Source organism: Ammospiza caudacuta, chromosome Z (genome assembly GCF_027887145.1).
Source record: "Ammospiza caudacuta isolate bAmmCau1 chromosome Z, bAmmCau1.pri, whole genome shotgun sequence".
NCBI lineage: Eukaryota > Metazoa > Chordata > Aves > Passeriformes > Passerellidae > Ammospiza > Ammospiza caudacuta.
The window spans coordinates 46,273,001-46,286,148 of record NC_080632.1 but is presented as its reverse complement, the minus strand read 5'-3'; positions in this window follow the sequence as shown (position 1 = coordinate 46,286,148).

Genomic DNA, 13,148 nt, shown 5'->3' with positions numbered 1-13,148 from the left:
TGAAGCTGACCTACTCGAGAGTAAGAGAGCCAAGAGGACAGAGAAAATGCTTGAAGAACGTGATTTTCTGAGACTTAGCTGGTGCCTGCAGTTAGGAGTTGGGAATTACAATTTCTGAGCCCTCTACTTAGGAGCATGGCTGGTTTTAGGTAACTTCTTAAATATATGGAAAATGTATGAAATTTCAGAGTCAGGAGAATGTGAGGCATGACAGCCATCTCATGTTTATTCAGAACATAGTTTTTTTACAGCAATTGTTGATGAAGGCTGGTACTAGGTTTCTGATGCAGAAAAAAATGCATGTTATGAGCGCCCATGTTTTGGCACCAGTGAAAGGAAGTCTCCAGCCCAACAAAGAGCTGACTGCTGAGCTGTCAGCATGGTGGGGCAGGCAGGCAGGCTGGCTGCTGCACCACTGTCTCATTAGATGTGTATTTCAGAAACCAGCTTCCTCCCAGTTCTACAGCATGAGCAACTTGATGTTAACTTTGCACACTGAATTATCAGCTGTGTTAGAAATTTCACTCATAATATCACCAGAAGAAGGGAATTAAGTGTTATTTGCTAGAATGTGTTGGAAGTAGGTCATGTGATGCCTCCCTTGTTTTTCACTGTGATGCATTCTGCATACTCAAGGCTTGATTATCTCCAGGGAGCTGAAACCCAGTGGCTCCAGTAAAAAGATGTACTGCTTGCTATACATGACTGCTTTTTATTATAGATGAAAAGGAAAAAACTTTTTTTAACATGCTGGGATTAAAGGTAAAATTCAGCTATTCTCTAGCATATCTTTTGCTTTTGGTGCTTGCTTAAAAATCCTTACTTGGAGCTGTGTTAATATATGTTAGTTTTTCCAAAGAGATTTTCAGAAACATTTTTTTTTAAGTTTAGCTTTCTGGAATTGGTATTCCTCTTTTGAAGAAATATAAGAAAAGCCTCTGCTTTTTGCTTGTTGAGAAAATGAGATTTGTCCAGCAGTAGAGTTCATGTGTTTGAGCAGGTAATTTTTACAGGGATTTTTTTTTTTTTTGTTAGGTATGATTGTAAAGATTTTAATTGAGAAAATTAGTTGAATTAGCTTCTTGGATCATAAAGAATCAGAAATAGAATTCAGACCACCAGTTCCTAGTTGTAATTAATGTAAATCTTAAAAAAAGTTATTTCTGTGTAGAGTTGTTGTTGGCTAGTAGCTATTGTATGTATTTTCAGATCAAAGGAAATGAGCTGCAAATAGGGTTTTTTTAAGTAACTGGCTTATACTTTCTGAACACTGTAAATATTAATCTTTAAACACATGGAATCAGGGAGTTAACTACTGTTAAGTGATTAATCAGACTGGTGAAATATTTTGCCAATTAAGAAGCAGCAGATTTTATCTGACCTACTAGAGTGGAGTGTGATTTTTAAAGCTTAATCATTTATAAGCTACATTTGATGTAAGGGGCTAATGTTTGTTGACTGAACTCTTGGGTTTAACAGATTTTTTTTCTGAAGTACAGTGGGATCTAATTTTATTTCATGTGGTTGTCAGAGAAGTGTTGAGGTGTGTTTGGGTTTTTGTTTGTTTTGTTTTTTTTTTTTTTTTTCCCTTTCAAACCATTGAAAATACTCCAAGTTACTAACGTAGGTAACTTAATATCTGTGGGGTTTTGCTTACTAGAGATATAGATGACAGATGCACAGACACACAAATACATATGTCTTGGAAGTGCATTCATTTGAGTTAAATCCAGCTCATCTGTGTCTGGGTTTAAAATTTGGACTAACTTCTAGACTGCTTCAAATTTTTCCTGTAGTTACTGAAAACTGAACACTGTATGTAGTAGGGAAATAGTATCCTGGCCACATGAGGACTAATTAAAAGTATAGGTCTGTCAGGTTTTATCTGCAAGGCCTGTAATAGGAGTTTATTACAGAGAGGAAAAGCTAGGAAGAAGAGTCAAGTTAATCCCCTTCATCTTCCCCTTCCCCTTCTCCGTTTTTGTGTGCATACATTTTTGTCACTCCTAGAATTGCAGAAGTTGTTGTGTCTTTAGCTCATCTGTTAGGACGACAATTTCATCTCTATTACCAGCTTGCACTAAATTTGTGATAACTGGGTGCTGTGCTTGAAAGCTTGGAAATTCTCTATTAAAGGGTAGGAGGTTTTGTTGATTTGGTTTATTTGGGTGTTTTTTCCCAGCGTCTCCACCATCTTGAGAGATGAGCTTGTGAATTAATTTGCTGCTAAACACAGATGCAAATGAAATCTTATCTGAAAGAAGACTTCTTTATCTAGGTTGAAACAGACGTTTCCTCCTGTGTCACAATTTATTCTGCTACCACTTAAAGAGATAAAGGTTGTTTCTCAGCAATGTTCATCTCTTGATGGTTTTTTTAGGAGACAATTTAGCTTCAGTAGGTGTTCACCCTTGCAGGTAGTGAAGCTTGGGTATGAAGTTTATCCTGACATTATTATAGCACTCTCATTTAAGTAGGAGTATTCAAATGATATATACTTTTTTCAGATGGCAGTAACATTTTTGTTTGCTTTTTTGGTCATCTGATCATTGAAAACCTCTGCTGATTTTCGAAATAGTGGTGCTTGGACAATTTTTTCCAAGTTCACTGTCCCTCTAGGTTTAAAAATCACAGGAAGGAAGTGTTGTATCTCTTGGCACAGTTCAAATGGTTAGATGTGTGTGTTCAGATATGGCCACATAAATTTGTTTGTGAACTGATAGATGAGTTTAGGCCATTTAAATTCCTGTTCTTTAATCAAGTTTTTAATTCTAAACTTCTGTTTAAAATACATGTCCTATCTAGGAGATCTCAAATGCTTTCCTGGTGAAAGTGAAAAGTGAAGGTTTGTGTTTTGTTGTGACATTAAGTATCCTTAAAAAGGGAGGTCAGTATATTATTAGCAGTTATGCTTTAAACTTAGTTATCTCAAATAAGTGAAGATAGGTGTCAGGCACTGGATATATTATTCTGTGGAAGGGCTGTATTTTCTGACTGAACTGCGAAATGTGCATTTGTCCCTGAAGTTGGATAGTTGTACATATATTTGTAAAGTATATGCATTTGTACATTACTACACAAAATACTGTGAACATGTGCATTAAAATACTTAGGACTCACAATGCTAACAGTAACATCTGTTACTTAATTAACAGATATTTCATTTTAATGAAATGTGTGCTACAGACTTAACTGTGTTTGTCCTGCTCAATAAGAAAATGGTTTTAAGTTAAAACAATTGTGCTCTTCATCATTTAAAATAAACCAGCAAGCTAATAACATTTTTAGATAGGTCTCTCCTAAATCTGAGTTTCTGTTTCTCTTCTGCGATGATTGCAGAAAACATGAGCAATTGCCAGGGCTGAGTGCTTGTGCAGTACAGCAGTCCTAATAGAAAGCAGAGATGTCTGGAGTAATCAGAAAAAAATAATGTGTGAGCCTAACTCCAGTCAAATAATATTAAAAAAATATTACAGGTGAGGCAAATTAGAGGTGCTCTAAAGTGACACAGATGGCAACCTTTCCAATGGTATTCAAGGAGGGCAGTACTGAGGGTGATCCAGTGTCTTGGTTCCCCAGAACTGAGGGAGGGCATAACCTTGCTCTGCTCCTGACCAGCCCTTCTCTCTGCCTCTCCCAGACTAACTCAAGATAAAAAGAACCCAGGCTTAGGATGGTCTGTCGTGATTATGTAAAGGAGGGAAGATACTGTCTGCTGAGGTATAGGGGCAGAGTGAAGGGAGGGGAGGAAGGGAAGCCCGTCCTGATGTTCCTTTTCGTTGGCAAAAAACTTTGAACTAGTTCAGCTGCTCCCAAAGCTGCAGCCATGGGGTTACAGGCAGGTCTCATCTTCTTCTACAAAATGCTTTCATTTTGTGTATGTTACTCATCATTTGGATCAAAGGAGGTCAGTGGATACAGGATAAGATGTATGAGAGTTTTAGGAACAGATCTCAGGCTTGGCTGCCTCTAAGGGTATGACATGACTGATACCATGAAACTGGCGTTGTTCTGCTTCAGATCAAAGGTTTACAGTCTTCTCCCCATCTTATTTCTAATTCCAGATAATTGGGGACAAGCACAGCAGGACACTGTCTGTCTGACACATCTAAATAAACTCTTATTGCAGAGATTCCTGTTCAAAGCATTCCGCCTTTTCCCTCCCCAGTGGTTGTGTTTCACAGATGGAAGGAAGCCATTTTGTTTTCACAACTTCTGTTATTGCTGGTTGATTCTCCCCTGGGTATCTCTTTTTCCAGGATTACAGTAGCGGTAATGTTAGTTTTGGAAAGAGGAAAATAAACTGCTCTGTTCCTGGAAGTCGAGGTAGTGCTTTATGGAAAGAGGAGACGTGATGCTGTGGCCCTTGTACATAGTACTCTGGATTGAGGAGTGACTGGCAGGTGTGGCAGTGGCCATTCTTAGATGAATGTTTCCAGGTACAAGCCAGTGCCCTAGAAAAACATAAATGGAAGACAGTTGTCAGCAGTGAGGAGTTAAGTGATATCACAGAAACAAAGCCTGCTCATTATGAGATGTATCAAAATACTTGCTGTCTTGCAGAGACAGACTGGTTGAGTTACTTGCCATACTCTAGATGTCTTCCATCTGGGTCCTCATCTCCTGTTGGGGTCATGAACTTCTGCATCTGTAGGCAGTAAAGATATTCTCTGTTTGAAGGAATCTTCTGAGGCAAAGGGCATTTAAGGGTCTGCTTCACTTTCACACTGCTCACTGAGTGTCACACTGCTTCTGCTTGCAGGAATAGCAGGAATGTGCCGGTGTGTTCATCTGTGCTTGCTGTGAAAGCTGCAGTTATGCCTGACCTGCAGGGCAATCCTCCTGTTTCAGGGGAATCAGTTTCCCATTGCTTTGTGAACTGTCCATGCACTTCTTGTGTTTACATGAAGGAAGATGGACCAGTTCTTGTGTGACAGTGCTGGGGGGCAGAGCAGCTCTCGCAGCTGGGATAAAGTACATAGCAGAGTCCTGCCAATGGGTTTGTGACCAGTCTCTTTGCATCTGGAAACTACTAGTAATAATCCCATTCTGCCAGCCAGTATGTGAGGACACAGTGGAAACTGTTTGTTTTGTTTTGTTTTTATTTTTTTTGTGTTTTAAGTCTGCATTTTTAAAAAATTTCAGTGATCATCCGTAATGGAACAAAGGATAGGAGAAGGGGAGTGGCCCTGACACTGGTTTTGTACTTTTCTGTCTGGAGAACTGCTTGCTCTTGGGTTTGTTTAACAAAACTCAGAGACTCTGTAAATGCACCTTGGCAGAGGGAGTTTCCTGGTGAATAGCAGGCTTCCATCTGCATTTGTGTAGACTTAAAAAGAGTGTTTTGATGATGTGGTACACTGCTGAGCTAGGCTCCAGAAAGATGTCAACAAGTGTTGCACTGGTGTCTGTAAAGTCCAGCAGTTAAATCCCATGTTAAGCACGTGAAGCATAACCTTAATGGCTTTTTATGAGAGTTTAGGGTAAAAGTATGATGGTAATATATCAAATATTAACACATGCAGGAGAAGTATTCTCTGCAAGGATCCCAGCATGAAATAGTTCCTTAAGGTACAAATTTTATTCCTGCCCTGCAATTTATAGATTGTGACTTAATTTCTCCCAACACTACACTAAAATGTCTTGCTGTATCATGAGGTTTACTGAATCTCCAGTCTGAGATTTTGTTTGAATTGAAGAACTTTCCTAGGAAAAAGAATTGTTTCTTTTTCACAAAACCATTTCCTCTAACTCTCATGGCCATTCATTCTCTTGTGTAATTTGAAAACTGTTACTCTTTCATTGTATTTCCTTAGTAATTTTCAACCCTGAACAGCTGTACAACTTAAGTAAGGATCTAGTTGTCTGACAGACGAAAATATTGCGTGCTTTTACTTTTCAGCGTTGGTCCCTGTTTACTGCAGATGTTACTGGTATATCTAAAATACCTGAAGGAATGCAGTATGGTGAGAAAAGCAGGAGACAGACACATTTACAGTGTGCTGTATGTCCAGGATGGACATACACTGCTGTACTCTGCTCTGCTTTGCTTCGTTGACAAGCAGACTCTTCCTCACTCCAGTCTGCTTCCTGCAGGCGCATGTCCCTGATGTAAGGAAGAAAAGGAAAGCTCTAATGTTTAGCAGAAACTTTGTTTTCTTTACAGACTAACTTTGTATCACCTAATTCAGTTTAATTAATCTTGCTAAGAAATGGAAACTGATTTTAGAGTTGAGTATTTAGAACATTGCCTGTTTTGTAGAATGAGAAATTAATTGATGCATGCTTTAAGTAATCTCTTATTTAGGAAACCACCTCTTAATTGAAAATACAGGGCTTATGTACTATAACACAGTTTCACAAAAAGGAGTGATGTAAAAGGAAAAAGACCAACCATGTTAACAGATTTGTCTACAAGTGAAAAGCCGGTATTTCAGATTTAATTTTCCTTTGTGGCAGGTTTAACTATAGTTCCCGTTGCTTAATGGTGAGGAATTCAATTTGATCTTACCTTTTGACTTTTCCAGCTGTGTTCTTACTCCTGCTTAATTTGTGCTATTCATTGCCTCAGGCTATTCCAAGCTTCAGTACAGATAAGAGAGCAAACAATCCCTGCCATCCAAAAACTAAACTAAAACAAAGTCTGTCTAGAAGAGTTTTCCATGTGGTTTTTCCCCCTGCTGTGGCATACATATTCTGTCTTGATATTTGAGAGATCTTTATTCAAGTTTTAAATACTGTTTCTACCCAACAAACTTTAAAGGACTTACAGTTGATGCAGGCTTAATTGCCTTTGCCAATTGGGTGGGACTGAAGTGCATCTTTGTAGAAAGTTACAAGAAAATGAGTTTCTTATAGTTTCAAATAGCATATTGATTTTGCTGAGGAGAACTTTACATCCAATGTCTGTGAAATTTCCAGAAATATTTGAAAGACACAGGTAAGTTTTTGATTTGAAACCTTGGAATTTGGATGTTGTAAAAAGCATACATTCTTTCAGTCACATGCATATACATGCCTTCTAGCTTTGTCTTTTGAGTATTTTATTCTTGCTTCTTCTCAAGCTTCTTTATTTTTCTTTCCTTTCCTGGACTGTTACCTTTTTCTGACTGTGAGGTCCTTAAAGAAGGAATTCAGATGGTATTGTTCTTGAACAAAAACTGGTGAGCTAGTATAATGTAACGTGTCATTTTTCATCTTGTCCAGTTACATAAGTTTTGAGGCTCTTTTCCTTAATTTTGAGTTTGCTTAATTTTAAATCCCAGCATGGACTTCTGAGTGTGCCCTCAGTTACTAGAAGTCCAGCATTTTAGAAGCTCATTCTAAATGAACCAAACTTCACAGTAGGATACAGGCACTATCCTGTTATTTGAAAGGACTAACTTCTGGAAAATATGAGAACTGTGAAGGAGCCAGTGTTGCAGACCTGCTGTAATCAAAACCCAATGAGACTCATCAGGAAAAACCTCCATGGCATACTACTGAAACAAAAGTTTAATAGATGGGCCTATTGAGATTATTTTCAGACATGTAAATTGGTTAAATGTTAGGAGTAACACTTTTCTTACTTGAACTGCAAACAATGCTTTGTCAATTTTTTTCTGCATAGCCACTCAAAGATTAAATTAGAGTGTTTTATAAATATTTCTTTTTTGTGTATAAATTTTGTTTTCAAGATCTACAGATATGAAATAAATAATTTTAAAAAATCAAAGTGGATTTTTTTTCCAACAGTTAACAGGTAATGCAGTATGCTCTTAAACAGATTCATGGAGAAGATAATTGAAGGCTGTTAAGCAGAGCTCTAGAAAATCATTATACAAGCACAGTCTCTGTCAAGCTTTATGAATAACTTACTTTTAAAATAGGCCCCAAGAGCAGAAGAGCAGAAAAATTGCAGATTAAAGAATGTGCTTCTATGTCTTAGGTTCTGTTGCTTCTGAAGAGTGACTTTCCCAAAGCTCTGTAGAGGTTACAAGAAGTAAACTGACTGTTTCTTGGTTGCTATGGAAAAAATGAGGAATTTGAAAATACAGAAACAAGAAAGCAGCAATTCATCCTGGTGTTACACAGGAACATCTGTCTGGAGTTTCAAAGGCAGCTAGCTATCAGCTATGGCAGATTTTCTGTCTGGCTGTGTAAGAATGTGTGAGCTTGTTGTGTCTATATTGAAGCTGCTATTGTTCTCCTGCTGTGAAATGACAGATGGACATGTCTATCCTGAGAGATCTGCGACTTTTGGCTGACTTGTAGTTTCTGAATCCATGCATAATAGAGGTTGCTATAGTCCTTCAAGAGGGAAGAAAAACAAAAATAGAAGAAAAATCCAAATGAAACATATGGTGCCAGGCTGTATTGTGAAATCAAGAAAAGTAAATTCCTTTCTTCTTTTTGAAGGCAGATAAGTTGTTTTTCTGAATGGGAGCTATCAGCTTTTACTTTTTTTTGGTAGGGATCTAACATGTATGTGTATGTAGGATGTATATGTATGTATATGTTCTTTCTTTGCCTCAGATAAAACAAGTTACAGTGCTTTTCTAGTGTAGTCACATAAACAACCAGTACAAACACATGGAATCTGAAAAGAACAGTAATGAAGGAGGCTAAATTGGTTGAGATGTGCGGAGGGCATGGTGTCCAATTCAGAAATACATGTTTTGTTTTCTAATTACATGAATTAACATGTCATTAGAAGCATGTTAATTAGTTTTCCAATTACATGAGTTTGTCTTAATAGGTAGCATTAATGTGTGTTAATTGGTTAATAAATATATTTTATGGTTCTGAAAATGGTTTGTCTGACAAAATCTTATTAAAAACATTAATCTCTATTCAGCGCAGGTAAATATGTTTTTGTCTTGAAATAAATGATCCTAGAATTTTAAAAAAGGAGATGGAATTACTGCTGGTTTTGAGATATCTGTTGGGAAAATACAATTGAAATTATTTGGGTCACTGTTACAATATAAAACTAGATGCTGATGCTTACTCCTCAGTTTGCCGTTGTTGAATACAAACACTGGCATTTTTGCTTCTGTGATGTTTTCTCTGCAAGTTTCTGAATTGTTAAGGTCTACTAAGAGAATCTGATAGCCAAGTAGGCACCACTGTAATTGTTTAAACTGGGAACTATAAACCACCCTTCTAAAGGATCTGTGTAAACGATCCTTTATGTATTTCTTTGCACAGGACTTTTTTAAGTCCTGTGCAAAGAAATACATAAGGAAAAACTATATATTGTAGAAGGGGAAAACATGGAATGGGCTGTGGATCGACACAGTTTTTCTTTTCCAAAATGTTTTATCATGTTAATAGAAACTGCATATTTTTTAAGCAGTAGAAAGACAACAAATAAATTAAATGCTTTGCTTGGCTTTCCTCATGCTGTACTTCAGGCAGGTATGCCACAGCTCACCTCCCTGTTGGCTTTAGTTCCTTACAGAATATTTGAAGGAGCTGGATGGGCCAGTGTGAGGCGGTGTGAGGTGTATCTCTCCCGTGGGCACACTGCAGTCTGCCAGTGCAAGCGTGTTGCTCCTGAACAAAGGGTCGCTCAGAGTCACACAGTCAGTACCTCTTTCTTTTTCTTAAGCTAGTAGGAGTCTGTGCAATCCAGTTTCTTCAACTGCCATGTTCTGTGAAAAGTGGTATTTCTTTCTGCTAATACATAACTTTAAAAAGTCAAGAACAATTGGTTCAATTCAGTGCAGTGTAATTGAAGTACAGTGTAGATACTGTAACCTTGATCCTATTCAGTAGAATTTTGATCCACATCCCAATAGAAGGATTTCTGCTTGCCTAAATTGATTTTTGCCTGTGTGAATTGACAATCCCTTGTCAGCTATGTTTCTGGAAGACTAATGTTAAGACATAGCTGATTTTTCAAGTCTTTGTTGAATGGTAAGGTGTAAATAGCTACCGCTGACCAAAAAAAAAAAAAAAATTCAAATTGCAAATTTAATTAATGAAATGTGGACACTGTGGACATCTGTGAGAAATAGGGTTAAGAAATTAACTGATCAGTCCTTCTTCATCCATGTATGTTACTGTGTTTTTCTCTAGTCTGTTAGTATTCATTTCAGTTTTTCTAAACATGTTAGTTCTTTTAAATGTGTTAGTTCTTCTAAATTCTAAACAGTAACTGTTCCAGTGGTATGCTCTCAGATGAGGTACAGCACTGTATTGGCAACCCACAGAAGATATGAGGCCTTGTTTGTGCTTTCTCAGGTCCCATGTATGCACTGAACACAGCAAACTGAAATTGTGCAGAAACTGCACAAGTAGTATCATTGTCTGAAAGCTTATCAAGTGAAAAGAAGGAATATAGATATTTTACTGGTGAATGGGGTACTGGTGAAAGGAGGGACTCTACTATTATACTTTCTGGGCTACAAGGAACTCTGAAGCTACAATATAAGAGTTAACTCAGCATCTGTAGTGTCAGTAAACAGTGATGGAGAATAGAGCTAGAGGGCATAAATGCTAGAAATCGTATTTACTTAACTGGGGACCTACTTTTTTATTCATGTCTCTTACTCTTGGTTTTATTTGTCTTTAAAAAACCTTCCTTCTCTTTAATTTTTCTTCTATTAAATAACAAAAGAGGGGAAGAGACAGAGAACACCTTTTTGATATGCCTAGTTTAGTGGGACCTTTTATAATTAAATTATTTAAATAAGTACACAAAGGATGGGGTGGTTTTTGGCAGCACCAGCAGGTCACTTTAACTGATCAGTGTGTAACAACGCCTGTTAGTGGAGCCATGTTTTTGTGTGCTGAATGCAGTGTGTAGCCCACTTGCTAGGTAACTTGACATTTCCATTTACTTCAAGGCAGGTGCAGAAAGACAGAGTGCCTTCTTGGCCCTCCTGCTGCATTCCCTGTGTCTTGGCAGGCTGCATTGATATTTTGGGAAAACTTGACAGGGAAGTGATTGTGCTGACTGTAACTGAGAGCCAGCAGGGGACTTCCATTAGCCCAGTGTCCTCCTACTGTAGCAGTAAGAAGTACCTTGGACCAGAACAGTGGAGACATCAGCTTCCTGCACTTCCCCAGCAATGCAGATGAAGGCAATGCCTGCCTGAGTAGATCTCCACTTGCCAAACCTGCCCAAAGGGGCTTAGTAAGTTTTTCAGAGGAGTTTTTTTAAACTTCTATTGAACAACCCTGTTTTATTGCCCCTCAACAAGCTTTTGAAGCTGAGCAGTAAGGTTGGTGGATTAGACCACTTTTTTACTATCTTAGTTGAAATAAAAAAACCTAAACAACCAACCACAAACTTTTACTGCCTTAGGGGCTATAAGTGCTTAAAACTAGTGACTTGTTGTTGGAGTTTGTCTGTTTTTTTTAATTCTTTTTTTTAAACCTAGATAGCTAGGAGTCACTCTTAATGAAGTCCAGATCTCATAATTTTTCCCTCTCTCATATTTAAGGTCTGGTGTGATTGACTTACATTTTTCTTTTACTGATTTTAATAGCTCAGATAAGAACTGGAAGATTGCTAAACTGAAAACTCGACATTATGATTTACCTCTTTGTCAGGTACTAGTCCAGATATTCAGAGAGTCTTTGAAACAGGAGAGTCTTCAGAAGACTGAGTAGGGCAAAATGTGAACCTAGACTCCCTGCTTCTTTATTTATTTTTAAAAATATAAATATAAACATATATGTATGTATATTGTAAAGGTGCTGGGGAATATGAAGGGAATTGTAAGCCAGTCAATAAAACCTGAAAGAAGAAAGGAATTACAAGTTGGTCAATGAAACCTTAATCCCTGCACATTCTTTTAAACAAGTTATTAAACAATTGCTTTAATAGCAAAAGCACCTCTGGAATAATAAAATTGATAAACAACCAGTCTAATTTGTCAAGAGTCAACTGTGTCAGGCAATTTTAATTTCCTTCCTTGGTAGTATAGCTAACCTAGCAGATAGAAGATGAGTGGTAGATAGATGAGGTATCTTGACTTTATTATTTTTTCATGCAGTGACTGTGTGTGATATTCTTGACTACCTCATATGTCACTTATAGAAGAAGGTGAGGAACTCCACATGAAATCATTGTAAAATAAACACACAAGTGGTTGAGAAAAGGTCTCCAAGTTGAGAAAAGGTCTCCAAGTGTCATTAATGGTTTACTAACTACTGAAAAGGCATTTTGGATGGGTCCAGTATATCTTCTGGTTTTGTTCTGTATTTTTGTTGGGTACTTGGCTAGTAGAACACAGAGAATATGATAAATGGCTATTGAGCAGACTCTGTGAATCCATTTGTTGCATATAAGTAGTCATGGCATATAAGTAGCAAAAGCAATCCTATTTTCAGATGGCCCAGATTCACTCTACAGGGTGCTGTGCCTCAACTGGAAAATTTAGATCCATTTAGATGGATCTCATGTGGTCAAAAGAATGGCTGAAAGGCAATTGCTTTGACAATTTGGAGAGACAGTGCAAACAAAATGAGTTGAAGTTCCAAAAGGTGAGCACAGCTTGCTATGTTTTGCGTGCTTCCTGGAAGAGGAATAAAAATTTAAATTATTCTAGTGAGTGAAAATCTGAAGTGTATAATTAAAGGACAAATACACCTGTTTATGCATCTGAGATACGTAAGTAAGGAATGCTGAATGTAAGGGGACATAGCTGCTATTTTCTGTTTAGCACTGGTGAGGTCTTGGGTAGAGTAGTGCACATAGCAGCTGTAATAAAGTGCTTTAAAAAAATACTATAACCTGCAAGAAGATTCTGAAGGGAGTGACTCTTTAGTCCCACAGGAAAAAAAATGAGCTGTGGAAGACCTCTCACAAAAAGTTAATATCTTTATAGGACATATTGTTTTTCATTATGAGTAGGGCAGAAAAAATAGTATAATTTGAATGGATAATAGAAAAGTAAGAACTGTCTTAGATATGCCATTTTCTGTGGCAGCTGCCTAATACTTGGTGTCTACTGTGTGATTTATCCATTTGCATATTCTCAATACCTCATTTCTTTTTGTTTATTAGAAGGGACAGGTTCTCACATGTCACATAACTGGAGATAGAGAGTCTCAGTGACAGTAGGCATCTGAGTCATGCTAGTTTTCCAGGCTGAAGGGTTATTGTAATTTCTGATGGCTCTTGAGCATAGCAGTGAATGGAATCTGGGCAACAA